This window comes from Gorilla gorilla, chromosome 13, assembly GCF_029281585.2.
Source record: "Gorilla gorilla gorilla isolate KB3781 chromosome 13, NHGRI_mGorGor1-v2.1_pri, whole genome shotgun sequence".
Classification (NCBI taxonomy): domain Eukaryota; kingdom Metazoa; phylum Chordata; class Mammalia; order Primates; family Hominidae; genus Gorilla; species Gorilla gorilla.
The window spans coordinates 116,134,697-116,158,270 of NC_073237.2; the positions used below are offsets into that span (position 1 = coordinate 116,134,697).

Below are 23,574 nucleotides of genomic sequence, written 5' to 3' on the forward strand. Positions count from 1 at the left end.
CCCAGGTAAAGTTTAAAATGAAACTGAAAATTACAGGAGACTGTGGGATCCAGAAGTAAAAGCAGTCAGTTTGGGCTTACAGTCTCTGATTAAGTTCCTTCAATCCTGTCCCATTACACCAGTGACAGTGGAGACATGGCTCTAAAATGTTTTGTTTCAGTCAGCATTGATTTATTCATTCATTTGCTCACTCATTCACTGTTTCACTCTCCAGTTTCAGAGTGATGCTGAGTACCAACTATGTACCAGGCACTATGTTAGAAACACTGAATTATAAAGAGATTTCTAAAGAAGAAGATATATATTTAAAACACATAATTTTAGGCAGGGCACGGTGGCTCACGCCTGTAATCCCAACACTTTGGGAGGCCAAGGCAGGTAGATCACCTGAGGTCAGGAGTTTGAGACCATCTTGGCCAACATGGTGAAACCCCATCTCTACTAAAAATACAAAAATTATCTGGGTGTGCTGGTGGATACCTGTAATCCCAGCTACTCAGGAGGCTGAGGCAGGAGAATCTCTTGAACCCGGGCGGCAGAGGTTGCAGTGAGCTGAGATCACGTCATTGCAGTCCAGTCTGGGCGACAAGAGCAAAACTCTGTCTCAAAAAAGAAAAAAAAAAAGAAAGAAATCACAAACATAATTTAAAAAGAAAATGCAGTAAGAGTCCCAATAGAGATATGTGCACAAAAACTCTCCCTAACTCAACCTGGGGCAGTGGGGGCAGTCAGAAAAGCCTGCTGTGGACACACAAGGGCTGCCTCCTATTTTATCTTAACTATCATCCTTCCCTAATCCTACTCTGTTTTTCAGGATTGGCTTCCTCAGTGAAGACTCTTGAAGAAAGCTTCAGACCTATTAGACATTTGAGAACAGTTTTAAATGTCAGTGTGGCCATATGGAATAGATGGGACATGTGAATTTGCAATGTTTGTAGGATACATGTTGCCAAAAAAGGAATCCATATAGGAGATGTAACCACCAGTTCATCTGTCTTGTTAATTTGGTTATTTCCTTTCTGTGGGTTCAGGTTTTCTCATCTGTATGAGATAAATAGTCATGAATAAACCATAAATATTAGATTTGAAAGAGCTCTTTGAGATCATCGTGTCTAACAGCTGCCAAAGTGTATGTCACAAAGTATCCAAAGGGTGTCAATGGACATTTCTCAGAAACAGATTGAAGTCACATACATCTTGGTAGGAATAACTTGAAGTTCCACAGGTTTTCTTACCTGAAGTGTGCTGCACATCTCTTAGGAATGGGTATGGATCACATTCTCATCTGAGCATACTTAGCCATGGTAAGGATGGCTACTTTTATCAAGAAATATCTCATGGGACCAGTGCTGAGTGAAACATATTGAATCTAGTCTAATCTGCTCTTCCAGATAAGGAAACTGGGGACCAGTGCAAAAAAAGAGATTTGCCCAAGGTCACCCAGGTAAGTGCATGCTAAGTCAGAACTAGATGTCTAATGTTCTGGCTCTGCTGCCAGGTATGTTTTCCATTAATGATGAAGAACATTCCCTCCCAAGTCCCGTAGTTCTTGGAGGATCCTAATGAGATATAAATGAGAATGATGAACAAAGTCTCAAGTATAAGGTGTCTATGTGAATCTATCCTCTATTAAAGAGTTCCCAATAAAATGTGCTTTTATAACCTAATGCTTGCAGAACCTAGAATATATCAGTATTTATTACATGGTCATGATGTGCATATGCTTGGTCAGGCAGAATACATAAACACAAGGGAGGGTTGCTCTCTGCCTTCCAGAAGCTGCACCAGCACTGGCAGACTCATGCAGGAACTGGAGGGGCTTTCAATTTGTTGTATGACCTCAGTTTACTTCACCTCCCTGGTCTCCAGATTCTTTTGTTGGTCATTTGTTGGACAATCCTTCCACTTAACTTTCTCAAAGGGATTGACTAACAATTCAAAACACTTACAAAAGCAGAACCTATACAAATGCTAAACATCATCCCTGTGATCTACTAGTTAATATGGAATTAGAAGTGAATGCAGCCCCTTTTAGCCCAGGAAACTCACGCTGAAACAATACATCTAATAAACTGGGAGAAGAGAAGGCCCACAAATTAAAAAGCAGCATTTGAAATCTAATCAGATATTCTCTCAATTTACAGACCACCCCTGTGGTGCTATCCAACTTTATTAGGATTTTATTCTGTATTCTCTTTTAAAGTGACATTTATATTAATTTACAGTACTAACACAAAACTCTATTAAAAAGGAAAGAACTTTTATAACTTTATTATTTTTTCCTGGTTACTGTCCCTAAGTTTTCAACCCACTAATAAGGATTCTTTTGTTTTATTTCATGTCTAGGAGAGAAGTTGTGAAGTCTCTTTAAGGCTGTATTTCCTGCTGGGTTGTTAAACACAGTGGGGACACCCAACTTGGAGGGTATGTGCTGTAATTGGCTGTAAGGGCCAGGAAGTTGAACTTTCTCATTCTTGTTCAGTCTCCTTTTATCCCGGGTGTCTTGCAAGTTTATAATCATTTTCTAGTTTGGCTCTGACTTCAAAAGAACAATGAGAACTCAGCTATGAGGAAGTGGAAATGCTAGGTCATCTCCATCTCCCAACTTTGATGACCTCGTGTTCCATTTTCCCAAAAATGGAAATTGCAACTCTCCACATGTCTTATCTGACAGTTTTCCCATCTCTTAGAGCCATCTGGGCTTCCAAAGATGAGTCATGGTATATGTGAGATACATGGAAGAAAACGTATAAATCATTACAGCTCCTTCATTTTACATGCAAGGAAACTGAGGCCCAGAGAGAGAAAGTGATTTACTCAAGGTCACAGAGAAAGAATGTGGCCTAGTCAAGACTGAAATCCAAATCTTTTAGCTTACACCTTAATGTTGACTTTTTTTCCCCACTATGTAAAGCTCAGGAATTCTTTGAATCACAGAATTCAGCCCAGGTAATATTTCTTAGCCAGGGCGAGTACCAGTTCAATCTATGACCCATGCCTATGATGATCAGTTTTCTGAATGTTTTCTGCTGCTTCTATAATTTTTTTAAAAATTCTAATTAACACAGACAATGAATTACATATGGTCCCCATGTTTACTTCTCTACGTTAGTTCCATGGCAGCTGTATCATTTATCAGCTCAATATGTTTTAGACAGATGCTAGTTCTGTAGACAAATCAGCCAGTCCTTTTGTTCAGTCTTTACCCCAAACATTCCTGAGCAGCTCATTCCAATAGCAAGCCAGCCTTGTTCCTGACACTGAACTGCCAGGTGCCAAAAGTTAAATTTTTAAGACAGTTTCTTTCATATAAACCATGCATTCCCCTTAACTATATAAAAACATTCTTTTTCAAATATACAAAATGACATATTGATTTATTTATCCCACAAAGATCTATTATGCACTTACTATATCCCATAGTCTGTTGGGTACAGGGATACAAAGATGAGCACACAGACTCTGGCCTTGAGTGGTTCATGCCCTGATGAATAAAACCAGCCTCTGAGCATGCAGTAACAGCCATATGATAAATGACATTCCATGAAAGGCAGAGAGAGAAGGTTCACGCCTACTTAAGAAACCAAAACATGTTTCCCGGGGAAGGTGACTATTCAGACAAGTCTAGTGGCTATTAGAACAGGAAAGGACTTCACAAGAAAACCCAGTGCGGTCTTCTGTCTTCGAAACAATTGGCAAACCTGACCCCATTTTGCAGACAAAGAACATGAAACTCCAGAAGGCCATGGAACTTGGACAAGGTCACCTTGCTAGTGACGTAATTTCTCCTAATTTTCCCAGGTTCTTTCTCCTGCTCCTCTTCAGTCAGGAAAGGAAGTATATTCCAAATGTACCAAAAAGGTTAAAAAAAAAAAAAACACAAAACCCAAAGTAGAAATCCTCCAGTACCTAAGATTTATTGAGATCATAAGTAACCCTTACTCAGTAAAAGAATCTACCGCTCCATTCAGCTGCATTCCCATCAGCAACAAGAAATTGTTGCAATCTAATGCATTTATATGTTTTGGTTTTCTTAATTTATTTCAGGCACCTCATTTTCCTGGAACAAGTGTTGTTATTTATGACACAGCAGAAAACACTTTACATTTATAGAGGTTATGAATTTTAGTAACGGTTTTGGTGGCAATTTAATCTGTCCTAACTATGAGGCATTTTACAATGACAATTAAATTATTATTAAAAAATAAACCTCAAATGACATCCTTATCACTTATCAACATATCAAAAGTTTCAGTGAGTTGCATTCCGGGTTGGTCGTAAATATCCTAATGTAGTCTTCGTGAATCTGTGTAATAAACTTGAGTGAACTTAATTAACTTCTACAGTATATTTAAAAGAAAACTCCTCACACATTTTGATGTCAGAGAATGAAACATTATTTGAAAAGTGGGTTTATTACATTTCATGGTGCACACTGATATTTAATATTTAAAGACTCTTAAATTTGATGTACTGTACTGATAGCTGAAGGGTTTAGTCCTGCAGTGTGGGAGGGTGAGATGGTGAATTTCTCCCTCCATTTCGTTGAGGAGGTTTTTATTTTACTGGCCAGGCCCCCCATACACTGATCTATTAAAATCTATGCTCACAGAAGTGTCAAGAATGTTAATGTATACTTTATCAAATTAATTTTAATGTAGGCTTGCTGAATAGCTAATTCCCAAGCTATGTTCTAAATTGTCGCAAACAGCTCCACTCCAAATTAGCCAGGGTGCTGCCTCGATTTCAGCAGATAACATGTCAGCAAAGTATCATCTGATACAGATTTTAAATGAGGGGTTTTATTTTTTCTCCATAGAGAATCTAATAAAGAAAAAGAAAAAGTCAGTCTTAACCCACTTCCTGATCTCAACTTATAGGGCACTGGCTGAAATAAAATTACTTTGTTCAAATCCACATTCTGATAATTACTTCAGACAGCAATGAGGGCTTCCATTTCAAAAATTAGACTTGACATTTGACTTAAATACAGTCTTCTCTTTTAAGCCCAAGTTTCTGTGCACTTAAATGCCAATGGCCAGATGTTGATAACAGATGATTCTCCCTTGAAAGGTGAGATAGAGACTATTTTATCAAAACGATGGAAGGCAATCATCCACTAGGAAAACACAAGTTTTCCTGTACTAAATCACTTTAGCCAATGTACCCAAACCCACTGCAGAAAAAGTGTGGAAGAATCAGCTCCCGTAATCTTCCCAGGATACCACAGGATGTAGCTCACTATTTTTCCTGGTTGATTTACTGAAAGTTTCCTTCAATAACTTTCAGTTGCCCTTCATCCAGCTTCTTAGTCAAAATTATTTGCATAAGACTGGGTGCAGTGGCTCACACCTGTAATCTCAACACTTTGGGAGACCAAGGCAGGTGGATTGCATGAGTCCAGGAGTTCAAGACCAGCCTGGGCAACACGGTAAAACCTCATCTCTCCAAAAAGTACAAAAAAATTAGCCAGGCATGGCGGTGCATGTCTGTAGTCCCAGCTACTCAGCTGAGGTAGGTGGATCACCTGAGCCAAGGAGGTTGAGGCTGCAGTGAGCCATGATCATGCCAGTGTACTCTAGCCTGGGTGACAGAGTGACCCAGAAAAGAAATTATTTGCATGGGTGTGGGTTTGCATTTCTGTATATGTTTGTAGATATAGTGTAAGTGTACATATTTTTACACTTGTAGCTTTGTAACAATGCCTAATTCCAAACGTTTTTTCTTTTTCAGGTTCTGGTATTTTTGTTTACAGTTCTTACTCTGCTTTTAACCCAACAAATATGAACCAATAAATATCAACTTCTTATTTCACCGGTAAAATAAGAGGGTTAAACTTGGTGATATACTGAGTTCCTAATTCCAGCTTTAGAAAAAGAGAAAAAAAGACACTATAGGGTTCTAAGTTTCAACCACTGTTTCTTACAAAAGTACCTCTAGAACATCTACCAAGCTAGCACTAGATGTAAGTTGTTCAAATAGTAGCCAAAATCCATGCTCTCATAGACCTTGTAAACTAGGCTTTATTTCCTTAGATTTGCTACTGTTATGAAAGTGGTGCTACCATTTATTTGTAGTAGAATGCCTTATTTGTCGCACTTTAATTTCTATGTCCAGAAGATAGTCATCAAGGCAAAACTTTCTTTCCCCTATTATTCCATTTCCCATCCCTTTACATTCCAGAATGATATACTTCTTAATGTATGTTTCCCATCTCCTTTACCAAATAAAAAGGCAGCTCATCTCCCCTTGACTAAATAGGGGAATGGTTTCTAAGTAGAAAATGGAAGAACATCTGGCAGATAGAGGCTGGTACAAGACTCCAATACTGAGCTCATAATTTTCTCTCTCGTACCCTTCAATTCATTTTGTTTCCCAAGATCTGAAACATTTTTCAGAACTGTGGTATATTCCTGTAGTTTTAAAGGCCAGATACATTCCCTCAATTATACCAATATTCAGAAATTCTATTCTGGGGCCATAACTGCTCAATTCTGCATGAAGATACACATTTAAATTTAAATGCAGCCAGAGACTCTGCAAAAGCAAATGACTGAATGAAAGAAGCCTAAAGATTTTACCAGAAAGTGCTTAGGAGGGGAATTCTGCTTCTGGCTACAGTGGACTAGTTTGTTTCAGACCAACAGTTCCATGGAAAACAACTAGAAAGTTCTATCAATTAAATCCATGCTAAAAACAGTAATCCGGCCAGGCGCGGTGGCTCATGCCTGTAATCCCAGCGCTTTTGGGGAGGCCTAGGCAGGCAGATCACAAGGTCAGGAGTTTGAGACCAGTCTGGCCAATATGGTGAAACTCTGTCTCTACTAAAAATACAAAAATTAGCCAGGCATGGTGGCAGGCGCCTGTAGTCCCAGGTACTTTGGAGGCTGAGGCAGGAGAATTGCTTGAACCCAGGAGGCGGAGGTTGCAGTGAGCCAAGATCGTGCCATTGCACTCAAACCTGGGGTACAGAGCAAGACTCCATCAAAACAAACAAACAAACAACAACAAAAAAAAGCAGTAATCCTTCTGAAGACATCTGAGAACTACCAAGACTTGAGATATTACCACTCCAGAGAGAAGAAAAGTCCAGAGAAATGAATGTAACATTTGGTGCTACTTAATCCCTAGAGGCATTTGATGATTCTAAAAAGGTGCCTGAGTGGATAAAAATTAGTCAAGCTAGTCATAAAATGGTAGCTGAGAGGGAAAAATGCTAAACAGAGTAATCTTATATGACTGGAGTATTTTAAATTTAAATTTAAATTCAGGGTCTGCCAAAGAGGAGAAGCTTGCTCTAGGGGTATCTGAGAGACCCTATCCCAAGAATAAGACAAACTGTAACTAAATAAGTGCTTAAAAATACTAAAAACCATATGCAAATTAGCTTAATCTGATGCAGTTTTTAAAATCTACTCCTAATCTGACAGTCTATTAGAAGCAAATATAAATCCTCTCTAAAGTTTCAATATATTTAAAAAAATTTGATGCCAAGATGGATTATTTCAGCAAAAAAACTAGAATCTGTAAAAGAGATTCAAATGAAAATTCCAGGATGAAAAAATGCAATAAATGCAAGATGAAATTAGAAGACAATAGATGAGTGAGTTAACAGAAGATGAGATGGAGCACAGGAAGGAATTAATAAACTGGAAGTTAAGTCAAAAGAAAATATATAGTCTAAAGCACAAAGGGAAAAATAATTAAAAGTGTAGAAAAAAGAGTACAACAAAATGAGGCACTGTCAAAAGGTCTCTGTGTGTGTATATATATATGTATGTGTGTGTGTGCATATATATATACATACACACACTATATATATTTTAAAACTTCATAATACTAGAGGGAGAAGGGAGAGATAATAGGCAGAAATAATATTTGAAGGAATAATGTCCAAGAACTTTTCAAAACCAATGAATGGCATCAAGCCACAGATTCAAAAAGCACTACAAACCCCATCAGCATACACACAAAGGAAATTATATAGACAAGAAATCCAAGGAAAAATTGAACAACTTAAAAGTAATCAGAGGAAAAAATGTATATTATCTTGAATGGAGCAGCAATGAAACTGCAGCTGACTTCTCAACAGAAGTCATGAGACTAGAAGAAAATTTAATGATATTTTCAAAGATTGAAAGAAAATAACTGTCAACCTAAAATTCTATACCAGTTAAAAAAAAAAAAGAAAAAAGAAAAATAAACATAATTTCAGAAAAGTGAAACTTAGAGACTTCATTGACAATAGATCTTCACTATAGAAAATACTAAAAATATACTTCAGACTGAAAGAAAAGTATATTGATTGAAGTGCATGTAAGCAGAGATGTGGCAAATCAACATAAATACTGACTATATAAAACAATAATAAAATAATGCTTTGTGAGTTTTAATATTTACAAAATTCTAATTTTATAAATTAGAATTACAAATTAAAACTCAATGAAATAACACAAAGGAGTGAAGTGAGTAAAGGGAATTAAAAGCGTTCTAAGGCCCTTGTATTTTCCAGGAAATCAAAAAGTACAAATTTATATTAGACTTTAAATAAGACAAAAAATACTACTTATTTTTAATCTCTTGAGTAACCACGGAAAACATAGAAAAACAATGTATAGCTAGCAGTGAAAGCAAAATAATATAAGAATATGGTTAGAAGGATTTTGTTTTTCTTAATTTGGAAATGTCATTGGCTCTAAAATTTTGATAGTCAAATTCCTCCTATCGTCAGAATATAGATAATATAAAACGAACCATCTTGAATGTCCTGGATGGCTTTGCCATCTGCTAACTTCGTGCCAGTCTGCAGAGAGAGTATGGTGAGTGAGCCCTGGAGTTAAAGACAGGAAGCCAGAGTTTGGAATTCAGATAAAACACTGACCCCACTCCCCAGGTTATTTTGGACAATCTTCTTTAAGTTATGTCCCCTAAACCTATAAATTGGGCATGATGACAATTTTTCTGATTTTCCCCCATAGGGGGTACTGGAAGGATCAAAGGAGAGTAGAGAGATGTGATGCTCTCTTTGTGAGGTGCTATACAAATGCTTAGAGTTCAAGGAATCAATCCTTCTTTCCAATAGGCAATATTCAAATACGTTAGGGAAAATTTAAGTCACTGACATGCTATTTGTATTCATCAGAATAGACTAGGCTAGACTGAAGTAAGCAATAGACCCTGGAATCTCAATAGTTTCACACTGCAAATGTTGGTTCCTTGTTGAGCCACAGTGTACAGATTGGGTAGATCTCTTGGTGATTCTCCTCCAGTGGCAACTCAGAAACTTCCACCAGCATTGGCACTATCTTTAACACAAGACCTTCATGGTCACCAAGAATACAAAGAGAGAGGGAAGAAAACGTTTGTACAGGAGATTTTAGAACCAACACTGGAAACTGAGTACAATCACTTCAACCCACATCTACTGGCCAGAACCAAGTTACATGGTCCTAAATTAAGTTCAAATGAGGTTGGAAAATGTAGCCTTCTTTTGTTTCCAAGAAGAGGTAGGATTGGTGAACATCAAGCTTGTCTCTGCCAGACCATTGATATCCAAGTTGTGTTCACCGCAATGTTTTTGGAGTTAGAGAAGAAGGTGGTAAGCTTCCTGTTATGCCTTCATTTTTATAAAGAATAAACTATTTTTAGCTCCTTCCCTGGACTTTATTAAAACACAATTAAGCAACATATCACTCTGATAAACTATCAGATCAAAATTTCATCCTCTGAAAGAATACTCTGTTTGGACAAAGCAGCAACTACTATTAGATTGCTACAAATGCAAGATGCAGATAAAGAAACAGAGGAGACAAAAATAAAACTCTCACTCTTCAAGACATTTTATAACAAGAAAGCCCCAGTGCATATTGGTTACTTAGAGAGAGAAAAACTCTCCAGCAACTCATATAGTCATAACTGATAGATAGCTATGCTCTTGTGTGTCCTGATACTCTCCCAAATCTATCTTTATAATGGAGATCCAAGCCAGGAGACTCAGAACTTGGAATATTTTTACAAAAATGAGAACATCCAGACATTGAACTTGGATTCTAGTCAGAGCTCTAGCAGTAACTACTTCAGTGTCTCTAGCAAACTCACAGATCTTATCTGATTATTAGAAGACTGGATGGATCAGGATGTCCCAAAGTCGGATGTAGAAAGTTTTTCTCTTTTTAAAAAATGGTGTTTTCATGGTTCATTAATTTTGGGAAATGCTGGTTTTCTGTTTATTTGTTGCTGCTTTTGTTTCCCTGCAGAGCCTTTAATATTCCAATATGACTTGTGACTGGCCAAAGTAAAAAAGTGTGTGCGTGTGTGTGTGCGCTCATGTGTGTACATGCACTTGTGCACTCCTACATGTGTTGAGGGAGAGATTTATTATAGGCGTTGGCTCTCATGATTATAGAGGCTTAGAAGTCCCATAATCTGCCTCCGCATGCTAGAGATCTAGGAAAGCCTGTGGTGTAATTCAGTCCAAGTTTAAAAACTGGAGAACCAGAAGTGCCAAGGGCCAGGAGCATGGATGTCCTAGGACAGGAAAAAATGGATGTCCTAGATCAAATGGAGCAAATTCTCCCATCCTTTTCCTTTTTGTCCAATTTGGGACCCCAACAGATTAGATAATATCCACACACATTGGTGAGAATGATCTTCTTTACTCAGTCTACAATTCAAATGCCAACCTTTCCAGAAACACCCTAACAGACACAGCCAGAAATAATGTTTTACCAACTATTTGGGCATCTCTTAGCCCAGTCAGTTTGGTACATTAAAATTAACCGTCACAGTAAAATTCCCCAAACTTATTCAACCAGGTGTTGTCTTATGGTATAGTAAGATGTTGAGCTATATGGGCTCTGATGCCCTTTATTGTATCTAACAGTGGGTGATCCATGAGTGTGATTTGCCCCTGAGCAGCCAGATGACTTACAAGACATATCAGAGCTTACGATTCACAGGTGTGCAGAGTTAGAGGCCCAGAGGAAAATGTGTAAAGACTACTGTTGTTACCCAACTTGTTCCATGAGAATTTGGAATTAGAGGTCTCTAAGGTCCCATTAAAGCTTACATTTCTATAAATTTATGAATCTAAGCCCTTTGGTTTTGGAAAGACACTGCATTTTCAAATCTGCACTTGCAAACTTTATGCTGCAGGCTTAGAATGAAACAGACCCTTGGAAAATTCAAAGTAAAGTCAAAAGTGAGAAAAAGAAAACATGTTCTTTTTTAGAGGACATTCCAGGATAAGCCAGGAATATTGCTCCTGTGATAGAAAGATTCATCTTCAATCCACCCCATGTGCTCCCAATCAGTGCAATCTTTCTGAAACATGGATCAGATAAAATCACTCCTTGTTCTTAAAAAAAAAAAAGACACGCATCATTTATATCGTTTATCATAAAAGTACAAACCTGCTGTCATGGACTCCAAACCCTTCACAATTTAATCTTCGCCATGCTAGCTCATCTTATCAACAATTTATTCCTGTGCCCACACCCCCACCAACACCTCAGCCAATAGGTACTGTATGCCTGCACCCCTACCACCACCTCAACCAGTAGGTTGTCACTATCCTGTGCTGTCACTATGCCATATCCCATCAATGACCACAACTACAGAAATCTCATAATATATCAAATTTACATATCTGCCATCAAGTTCACTACTATGTACCCCCCACAACTCCCTAACCAAATTGCTATCCTGTCCCTAAAGACAGAAAATAGGTTCACCACCACTGTGGTTTGGGCCAAAGAGTTTTGCTCCCTGATATTTTCTTTCATCTTTCTCTGCTTGGAAAAATTTATATTCACCAGTCCAAGTTCAGCCCCTATGCCTCAGAGAAGGCTTTCCCAATTCCCCAACTGCATAAAAGGGATCCAACTCATTTCTTCTTTATTCTCTGTTTGCACGTGATACTTCCACAGCCTACACCATGTTATACTTAGTAGAAGCTTATTGTTACTCTTTTCTTTCTTTTTTTTTTTTTTTTTTTTTTTTGAGACAGAGTCTCACTCTGTCACCCAGGCTGGAGTGCAGTAGCGCAATCTCAGCTCACTGCAACCTACACCTCCCAGGTTCAAGAGATTCTCCTCCCTCAGCCTCCTGAGTAGCTGCGATTACAGGCACCCACCACCACACCCAGCTAATTTTCCTATTTTAGTAGAGATGGGGTTTCACCATGTTGGCCAGGGTGGTCTCAAACTCTTGACCTCAACTGATCTGCCTGCCTCAGCCTCCCAAAGTCCTGGGATTACAGGCATGAGCCACTGTGCCCGGCCTCATTCTTTATAATAATAATGGCATTACCTCCCACAGGCCACACAGTTACAGTGTGTGCTTTCTGTGTATTATCTTGGTTAATATTCTTATGAGTCCTAATAAGGTTGGTACTATTTTTATCTTTATTTTAAAGATTTGAAAACTAATGATCCTAGAGGCTGAATAACTTGATTACAATCACACAGGTAATATAGATTGGAGCTAGGATGTAAATGAAGGTCAAAAAGAATCCTAAGTCTCTGCCTAAAATGAACAGAGAGCTGGGTTTGATCCCAGCTCTGCCACTGAGCTAGTTTTCTGGGGCAGACCAGTTAGCTTCACAGAGATGCAGACTCCTTGTCTGAAAATCTGGATAACCCCTGCCTTGTTCCTCGCTGGGGTGTTGTGATCATAAAATGAAATAATGAATCTGAAAGGGCTTTGCAAATGCTAAAGTACTATGCAAATGCAAGCTAATTAATTAATGAACTCATTAACATGTTCTCCTGCTGGGCTGTAGTTAGGGCCAAATTATAAATAATCCTCATCTTGCTGGAAATTTAACCAAGAAATTTAGAGTGGTAAGAGGGGTGAAGAAGACTGTCGATCCATAGTCTAAAACTCTGCACATACTAACGGAGGCAGTTTAACTCAGAATCATTCCTGTTGCCAACCACAGAGCAATTTTTTCTAACAAAAAAGGGATGGGAAGTTTCACAGGGATGAGAAATCTCTCTAATACGCTCATTAATAGAGACGATCCGGTATGTCATCATTGTGCCCTAAATCCACTGAGCTTGTGGAGTGGGGAGGCCCCATAATTAACATCTAGATCTTCATTACTTATTTATATTCACCAAACATTTTTACTATGTGCCAGGGTCTGCTCTGAGTGCTTACAAATATTAGCTTGTTTAATCCTCATAAAGAATCTATGAGGAGTTACTGTTCCTATCCCCATTTTACAGATGGAGAAACTAACATGCATAGAGGTTAAGTAAATTGTCCAAGGCCATGCAACCAGGAATGGTGGAGCCAGGATTTATACCTAGACCATCTAGTTTCTAAGTTCACACCCTCAACCCCATGCCACATGAGGTTGGCCATGGGGCCACATGTGGCCACACTGGTCTGGCAATTCATCCATGAAGGCATCCAGAAGAATCTTTTATCTGGGAAGCTGGTAGATGAACAGTAGCCGTCCCCACTTACTGAGCACTATTTATATATGCCAGCTATTGAATAAAAACCAACGTGTGCAATCCCACTGAGTCTTCAGGGGTGTGTTTGGGAGAGGGCACTGGGTCTTTGAGTCTTGCTTCTCTTGGATGCATTCTGCTCACCCTTCCTGTAAGCTTACAGGAGCCTGTTCTACCTGAGGAAGAAATTTCTATGGTTGTGCAGTGCTGTATATAGCTGGAAAAAAAAAACTGGATTAGGAGACACATCCATGCTGTGTGTCCATGTTACATTCTCAAAATGGTTTTAAAGGAATAAAGGTAATTTTCTGATCTCCATATCTGTGACTCAGATGTCTCTTTCTCAGCTGGTTCTGAATTCAAGCAACAAAGAGGACTGTTGCCTGCTACCCAGGTCAAACCTCAACAGATGAGGAAATTGAAGCTCAGAAGGGTCCCTTGCCAAGGCCATGCACGCAGTTAGGACACAGGCATTCTGGAGCTCAAATGGAGAACCCTGATGCTATAGTGTCTCCTACTAATTCTAGAACAAGACAGCCTTAAAATAGGGATCATCATGAATCAGCAAAGGTCAAACTCTGGCTTATTATAATGCTAGATGGTTTTACTATAATATAGAAGTTCCTTTTAGTTTGATTTGATTTGATTTTAGGGGAAGAAAAGAACTCACTTTCCACACACAGCTATATGGGAATAAGATATTTGCCCAAAATCCTACATAAAGATGTAACAAAAATCAGGATCTAAATCTAGATTTGTCTGATTCTAAAATCTGTGTTTATTCCACCGTAAATAACATGATTCCCCATATCTTATACATTGAATAAACATTTGTTGCAACTAACAGAAACTGACAGAAGAAACAATTTTATCCATAATCCCACTACCCTAACAAATCAATCATGTTTATTCATCCACATTCCTCTTCAATCTTGTGCGTAGGCAGGCAGTTGTGGAGTTTATGTAGTCATAGCCATAGAGCTCCCCTAAAGTTCTATGTCAAATTCAGGGCTAAAACCTAAATAACTGCATAAAATTATCATTCTATTATACTTTACTTAAACATGTTCTTTGTGCTGTACTGTAAGTGCACTTCTGATATTGCACTCTTATAAATAACAACAAATATCTTCAAACAAATAACTTTGTTTTCTTTGTGATAAGTTCCTAAACATCAATCAAACTGGTGGGTTTTCCAGGTTAGATTCCAGGTTAACTTGGACAAAGTAGAAATTGAATCGACATGAGCATTAAACATCTCCCGAAAACCTCATCACTACTCTCCCGTCCCACTGCAAAAGATGCAGAGAAAGCAAGCAAGGGATGCACATCAGCCTATGAATAGACCACTCAAACATGTTTAAACAAAAAAGAAGTATAGAATATTTAATAGGAGCAAAGAGCAAAGATTACAGAGACTTGGAGCCCTTTAATAAATACGAAAGATACATGTCCCCACTCCACTCCTGGCTGCATCAAGCATGAAAAATAATCAGACAGACACAGAATTCAAAAGTCACAAAACTTCCTCTTTGTAGTAGCATAATATGACAGGTAAGGAAGAAACATATACTACCTTTACTTGAGGAGAGAAGAAAAGTATAGTTACTCCCTAAAAATGGGAATCAGCAAATCTACGAGCTGTCCAAAAGATGGAGTCACGAGATGTTAGAGGCTGAAGAGAACTTTGATAATCTAGCCCACACCCTTCACTATAAAGACAAGCAAATCAAAGAGCAAAAACCAACCTCTAGTCACTAAGCATCCCAGGCAGAGTCCCTCTGGATCACTGTCTAATTTTCCTTTCAATAAGCTATGTTGCCATTACTCAAAATAAAATAGAGCCTAGCAAAAATCTACCATGGACAGACTTGAGGCATCCTAACCACTACTTATAGGTTAGGCAAGGTGTCACATCAGAGACGGACAAAATTTATTACCAATCCGTGAACTCTGGACATCCCCAAAGAGCATTTCTAGGAAATTGGCTTCCTCTTTCCCTTGGGACAGTTGGACATCTTAGCTGCTCCCCAGCCCCTGCAATGTCCATGTTCCAGGAGCCTAGATAGGTTAAGATGAGGCCCAATGTCCTGCAGGTGGCATTTCCCATCAGTACCCATCGGTGTGTCTGCCCTAGTTGTTGGCTCCTGTTCATTCTGTTTAGACTGCTACCCATTATGATCAGCCAACCAGGCTGTAACAGTTGTTAAATATTTTGAATGTCACCCCTGGCATTTGCCAAAGTTTTCTTATGGAGTACCGGATTCGCAAGATTGTCATAAAACAAAGAAAAATAAGCTTGCAAACGTATGAATCATCTAGGCTCTGAGAAGTCCTGCAAGAAAGATTTTGTTTACCTGTGTTTAACTCAATATATGCCAAAAGTATTGAATCACATATGAAAAGTCCTCCCTACCCTTCTCCCTTTTTTCAGTTTCAAGAAATACTGTACCTACTACCATGCTGTGGAACTAGTGTTCTGGGAAACATCATCTTCGAAAGGAAATGGACTTCTACTAACCACATTGTTTCTGTGTCTGAAAGTTCCATCTTCCTATAGACAAAGATGCTGATGAAGATTGGCTTTAAAAGGAACGTTGGAAAGTGCTCATATTTGGTAAACAGATGGATTTATATTGAAACTCTGGTTTCTCCACTTGACCTTCCACAAATTATTTAAATGGTCATAGGCTCAGTTTCTTCATCTGGAAGACAGGTTTAGCGTTACCTCCTTTGCAGGACTGCTGTGAGGATTCTAGAGGTAAAAGATGTAAAATGTTTTATCACAGTGCCTGGCAGATGGCAAACACTCAAGAAGAGTTAGCTGTTAGCATCCAGTATTACAGGAACCCTGAGGACCATACAAGGTGACCTTAAGGCTACCTGGTCTCATGGACATCATAGTCTGGTTAGACAGACAACATAGACCTGTGGAACTATAGCCACCATCGAAAAAAAGACTAAACTGAGGCTGGAGGAAAACAATGGCATTGGAAAGGTTGGAAGTCGCTTCGTAAAATTGGTGTGATTGGTTGAGCCCTGACGCAAAGACATTTACTTCCTTCTATCCTTTTAAAAATAATGGCCTCCTGTTGAATGGTAGTTGCCAGGAACTAGGGGGAAGTACAGTAGAAAGTTATTGTTTAATGGCTATGGAATTTTAGTTTGGGAAGATGAAAAAAACTTCTGGAGATGGATGATGGTGTTGATTACATAACATTGTGAATGCATGTAATGCCACTCAATTGTATTCTTAAAAATGGTTAAAATGATCAATTTTCTGAAGTATGCTACACCACAATTTTAAAAAGTTAAATAATAATTACCTTGTTATCAAAAGGGGCTAATTAGCTCACTCCCTTCACTCCATACAAATTTACATCATTGGTTTAAGACTACATATCCCAGAATGTGCTGGTCCCTTTTCAGCTTAGGTGTTCCATTTCTTCTTCCTTCTAGGGTTTCTCTTCTTTACCAGCCAAGCCTCCAGATGGTATTTCAGTCACTCAGCCAAACACCTTCATTGCAGTCTTTTCCCCCTTCTCCCCCAGTTCACTTAAAAATAAATTGTCTTTTTTCGTAACTCCAGACAGAACATGAAGCGCTCTCTCTCTCTCTTTTACGCTGCCACTGAATTCTAAGTACACAATTATGCAGGGAATGTCTTTAGATTCACCAGCTTGAGAACTTTTAAACATTAAGCTCTGAATCAGATAACAGCTTTCATCTCAAGAACAGCTTTGCACTGTACCTAAGTAAAAGCTTAACTTATATATATAAAAAATTGTTACTAGGGGTATAAAAATGTCAAGGTAATAAAATAAGTGAATGCAAAACCCTCCCAAATAAAACATGGCACAAAAAAATTTAAAAGAATGTTTCCAAGGCAGCTGATGGCTTATTTGGCTTATTAGTTTCTGCTGCCCACCTTTGCATGTGCTGCTTCAAAATAAAATTTCAAATGGCCCAAGTATACTTCTGTCCTCTTCCTCGTCTACCTATTAATAAGACTTCACCGTGTAAAACAAGCTAGACAATTACTATGCCCTAGTTGGCTGTGGTTAAGACTTAATTGGACGGCTGTGTTCAATTCTAAGCATCATGTTTCCAGAAAGAAAAGAAAAAAGTGATAAATTGGATGTAGTTCAAAGGAAAACAAGACAGCGGATGAAAGTGGCTTGGAAAATAAGACCCAGTTGGGAATGTTAAGGTAATTCTGTGCATTTTCAGCTCAGCAAAAAGATGGCTGAGAGATAATGGAAAACTTCTGATGAGTCAATTCCAGTTTAGTCTCCCAGGTCATCACCACAGGGAGGAAAAAAAGAAGGGAGAGTCTTCTGTAGTTCTTTCTCTGCAGCTCACCATACTGGCTCTGGCCTGTACTAGGTGTTCAGTAAAAACACTCTTGTTGAATGCCCCCTGAAGAAAAAAAAATCTGAAATGAGATTATAAACTTGCTCATGCAGATGCTTACAAATTTCTTTTTCTAAAAAAGGTTGAATCATTGGGTTTGATCTCAAGCAAGAATAACTTGGCAATGGTAAAATCAATTTCCTCATTAGGCCAGCTGTGAATTAAGTAACTTACCCTAAGGCTCCTGTCAACCCTGCTAACTCTTGATTCTTTGTACCTTTTATCCATATGAATCATGTCATTCAAAAATTCGTGACTCCCTAGGCCCTCAAGGTAAATCAAAGTCTGGTGGTATACTAGCATCCACATTCTAGCCCAAACATGCTTTTCTAATAGATTTACCTCTTCCCTTTCCAAGACAGCCAGCCAGACTTGTCTATACACTGTGCTCTCTACCTTTTCTCCAGCAGTCAATATCTCAGACAAATCCCCATTTAAATCTCAGGACTACCACCTACTATCTATGTGACCTTGAACTAATTGCTTACCTACTCTGAACCTTGTCCTATCATGTGCAAAGTAAGGATAGCAATAGTTCCTATGAGTTTTAAATAAGACCGTGCATGTAAAGTCCTCAGCGCCTTGCCTGACACATGATAATCCTTCCCATCTTCCTGTCTTTGATGATGCTATGTTCCTTTTCTAGAACGTCCTGCATGTTTTTAACCAGTTCATCAAATTCTGCCCATTGAAGTGAGTGCCAATTCAATTCTAATTGTATTTGCAAAGTTCTCCTTGAATGCAGTAGTCTACAATTATTTTACCCAAGTTCTGAGTATGTAACGTCCTCTGGGCTGCCTCTTTGGACACTGGATCACATTTCCCACTGAAACATCTGCTGCCCTCTCTCTAACTTGTCCCTTGGGCTCAGCTCCATGCACAATAGGAAAAGGCATAATAGAGTTCCAACCCTCAGGAGGAAGGAACAAGAGGCAGTGTTTATATACATTTACAATGCACTACCATGTACCAGCTACTCCACCAGGCACTTCCATGCATCATTTTCCTTTTAATCAAAAAGCTAACAGCAGTGGGCTCTGAACTATGATGCAGCACATTAGAATAGCCAAGAGAGAATGTTAAATATATGGCTGTTCCAGGGCCTAGCCCTGACCTATTTAAACAGAATTTCTGTTTGTGGGTTTGTAGTATTTAATATAAACTCAGCAGGTGATGCTCATGAGCACCCAAGATTGAGAACTTGTGACTTGCAATTTAGTTATGGAAAACACACACACACACACACACGTAAACACATCCTCAATAATGTATTCTTGTAATACTAAGCAGTTTCATAACATTCACCTACCCACATGCTCAACTATTTTTTCACTCATTCATTCACCCAATACACATTTCAATGCCTTACATGAACAAAATACAAACAGTTCTCAACTTGAGATGATTCGACTTACAATTTTTCAACTTGGTACAAAAATGATACTCACTCAGTTGAAACCATATTTTAAGTATCCATACAACCATTCTGTTTTTTACTATCAGGACTGGATTCAATAAAGCACATGAGATATTCAACACTCTATTATAAAAATACATTGTGTTAAATGACTTTGCCGTACTGTAAGCTAATGTACGTGTTCTGGGCACATTTAAAGTAGGCTAGGCTAAACCATAATGTTTAGTTGGTTAGGTGTATTAAATGCTTGTCTGACTTAATATTTTCGATTTATGATGGGCTTATCTTGACATAAGATAAGTATCTGTATTGCTAGGGGCAGAGAAAGACATGAAGATAAATCAGATGCAGATTCTGCCCCTTGAGGGACTTAAATATCAGTAGGAGAGAACAATTTTATATACTAACCTATGACACAGCTAGGGAATGACCAGCTGCCATGAGGTATCTTCCAGCAGGGGGGATTACGTGAGGCAACAGAGAAAGGCATTAGGATAGGAAAGATTTGAATACATGGCAAAAGAAGGAACCATGTTCTAGGCAGGAAGAACTTGACTGAGCAAAGGCAAGGAGGTGAGAAAGCACTAGGTAATCACCAGGAATGACAGGGCTGGAAAGTCCTGGCTGAGTTCCTCATCCTACACCTGTGCAAAAATGATGAAAACATTCTTTACTTACAGCTATCAGCTTCCCCCACAAAACCCTGAGCTTATGCCTCTGTGGTTCTTATGGACCAGACTCAGAACTTAAGCACACTCTGTCATCTCATCTTCCCAGTGTCAGTCCCTCTGAGGGACTTAGAGTGACTAAGCGAGCCCTTTGGGAGACTTTTTTCCTTCCATTTGAGCATCCCTGTGGCCTCGGTCCCTGACCAAGACATCCATTTACTGGCTGTTACATTCAGCAGGTGGGAAAACACATGGTCTCCCTGGGGCACTGGCATTTTGAAAAGCCTCTGCAGGAAACCCGGTAAAAATGGCTTTCCAAGAGGCTGGAAAAGGCACAGAAGGAGTGGGACATTTGAAGACATGAGGTCATCCTGAGCAGTTAGTGCGGCTTCTAAAAGCAGGACATCTTAGAGGTGGCCTGGAGTACTAGAATGTATCAGAAGTTTTGATTCTGGCCACAAACTCTGCTTATTACTAGAGTAACCTCTGGTGAAGTTCTTCCCTTTCAGTGGCTCTTAGTTTCCCGTCTTCAAAGTGAAGAATATGAATTAGATAATATTTCATGATTTTTATTATAAAAGCTTTCATTTATTGAGGATCCATATGTAACCATCATTTTATTTAGTCCTCACAACAATCAGATGAGAAAAATAATGGTATTATATCCATTTTACAGAAGAGAAAACTGAGGTTGGGAGGCTAGGTCCAGTACCCCAGAGCTGTAACTGGAACCCACACCAAAATAGTGTTTTACAAACTGCAGGCTGTAAAAACAATGTGGTGGGTTGCAACTAGCACATTTTTTAATGGAAAGCAATGAAATGGAATAAACTGAAATTGATTAGAATAGAAAAATAAGAGCAAATCACACACAATTAAGAGTCAGTATTGTTTTGTGAACTTTTGTTGTAGTTGCATACACATGCATATATGCTTTACATATATATTTTAATTATATGCATATATGCATATACACTTATGGCTGCACTGGGTCACAATATAAAATGTACATCTTTCTGGAAGCTGTGGTCAAAAACATTTGAAAACATTACTGTAAGCCACTGAGCATAGCCCTTCCCTGGATGACTTCTACAGAACTGTTTCCACTTTTTAGATCTAATGGTTTGTGAATATAAAACTTTGGAGGAGGCACGTGGCTGTGATTATTCTGACGCTGAATGTGTCCATTGAGGAATTACCAAGGAAAACGCCAAGCATGGGACCTTGTCAACCTGGGTAAACTCCTTCTCATTCTATGGGAGCCATGTGGTTCCAGTCTGGGCCCTGGAAGACCTGTGTCTGGTGGTGAAGCTGCAGCATAGGGTGCTACTGCTGGAATCCTGCTAGAAAAGATGGGTCCCCTGGGATCTCCAATCCAGCTGGAGAACTGAATTGCCATCTGGTAAATCACAAGACAATTTTTGTTCTTGCCAGACGCACCCTATCAGCATGGAAGATACAGGCAGTCTTCAACACATAAACAGGTTATGCTGCCAAAAGTGCCTTCGTAACTCAGATGTTTGGAGTTTGGAACACATCATCCCATAGAAACAAGGATATAAATGGAGGTTAGGTTTCCATGTTTTAAAACTCAGAGGGTGTGTGACATGATGTATATTTTGTGTGGTGAACTGGGTAAGAACACATTTGCTAGCTGTGGGAACTTGTGTTTAAGTTCCTTATGCTTCATGAGTCCTACTTTATTTTCAAAGGGGGTCACTAAGAGCTGCCTTTTTGTAGCAATGTAGGGGTCATTGTGTCATATGTGTGCAGGGCGTCCAATACTAGGTCACTGTGTCTCGTTATCATTACAACATTGTGACAGAGAAACCACTTGTGACCTTGACCAAGCATGTAAGCGCTCTGAGACTCAGTTTCCACCTGGGCGAAAAAAATGACAATATTCACCTCACAGGGTTATTAGAAACACAAATGAGAGCATGTACACACAACACTTAGTACAAAGTCTAACACAAGAAGAGTGTTTAATAAAAAGTGGGGACGTCTTTGCCTTCTCAGAAATGCCTGGCCATATCTGCATACAATTCTGGATTGATCTAAATCAATCATTATTAATAATCCTATGCACCAGAAAAATTAAAATTGGTAAGTTCTATGGCCTGAATGATTTTAGCCTCTCAAACTTCAGATGTTTAAACATAATCACCAATGTGATAGTATTAGGATGTGGGGCTCTTGTTAAGTAATGGGGCCATGAGGGCAAAGCACTCATGAATGAGGTTAGTGCCCTTATTAAAACAACTCCAGAAAGCTAGATCACCCCTTTGTCCATGTGAGAACATAGTGAGGAGGTGCCATCTATGCACCAGAAAGCAGGACCTCGCTAGACACTTATCTGCTAGCAACTTAATCTTGTATTCCCCAGCCTCCAGAACTGTGATAAATAAATTTCTGTTGTTTATAAGCTACCCGGTTTATGGTATTTAGTCACAGCAGCCCAAACGGACTAAGACAAGAATTTAGCCAATGCCTCTTTGTGTCCAATCCCATGCTTGGCTTCGTGTGACATAAATGAGAGGTACATGTTAAGGTCTCTCACGCTAAGAATGTGATATGGAAATGTTGCATAAGTGCGCATTGAAATGGGATCAGAAAACACTCCAAAGATGATAAAGAAGGCAGAGAAAAAGAGGGTCAGGGGCATGTTTCAGGTTGATCACGCAGCTCACTGGTCCAGCTGAATTGCATATCTACCAGAGAGATGGTGATATAAAAGTGGGCATGATAACATTTATCCTTCACCCATCATTAATAGTCCCCAGGGGAAAACCTCGGGCCAGATACACAGCAGAGGAAGTGTCCTCGAATTTTGAAAAGGAAGAAGAGACCAATGGCCATAATAACAAAGTTCTACGTAAGGTCTCGCGTTTCACACAATCTTTACAATACTCAAGATGATCTCTCTGGGGAAGGTGAAAAGAATTATAATTACATCTGTGAAGAAGGCTTGAGAAGGGAAAAAATATCCTGCCATATGGTGTGTGGAAAATGTTTTGGAACTGAATAAATAATATGGCAGGTGTTTTTCTCCTCCCATTTTTGTTTATACATCTACGTTATGCAGGCTGACTAGGGAACACAGATCAGTTTTTCTTTCAGAATAGAAATGCACTGGCTAATTTAATTTTATGACCATTAATAATATGGGTCTCTCCCGGCAAGCAAAGACATTTACAAACTTATAATCAGATTTTGTGATTTAGGTGTAAACCAATCATCCACAAGAGGCTGGGAGATATTTCCATCCCGCTTTCCCATTGCAGTGGGATTTCATGAAATGCAAAAAGGGGATAGAGTAAAAGGTTCAGGATCCCAGAAGGAAGGAGGGAGAGAGCCACTGGTTTCGATGGACAGTCCATCCTATGAAAAGAATTTTAAATGGTCAAGAGACAGGCATTCATAGGTATTGACCATCAAGTGTGTTCTAGACTCTGTCCAAATGGGATCTTGTCGAATGTTCCTATCAACTCTGTGCTGCAGACATTGCCATGCCCATTTATCAGATGAGGAAGTGGAGGTCACAGAAGTGAAGGGAAGTTGTTGCTCCTACTCACACAGCTACCCAGCAACAAAGTTCAGATCTGACTCATCACCT

At 39.0% G+C, this 23,574-nt stretch overlaps 2 long non-coding RNA genes across 2 annotated transcripts in view; one reads left to right on the plus strand and one right to left on the minus strand.

The window, feature by feature from the left end:
• Positions 1 to 23,574, minus strand: part of LOC134756904 (uncharacterized) — a 355,080-nt gene that overhangs the window by 146,970 nt on the left and 184,536 nt on the right. Inside the window, exon 4 of the long non-coding RNA XR_010130341.1 lies at positions 481 to 599. This is a non-coding gene — a long non-coding RNA (uncharacterized lncRNA). The remainder of the gene's footprint in view (positions 1 to 480; positions 600 to 23,574) is intronic.
• On the plus strand, positions 1,388 to 5,809 carry LOC109025230 (uncharacterized). Its single transcript, XR_002004445.3, has 3 exons — positions 1,388 to 1,444; positions 2,347 to 2,424; positions 5,734 to 5,809. It is a non-coding gene; the product is annotated as an uncharacterized lncRNA (long non-coding RNA).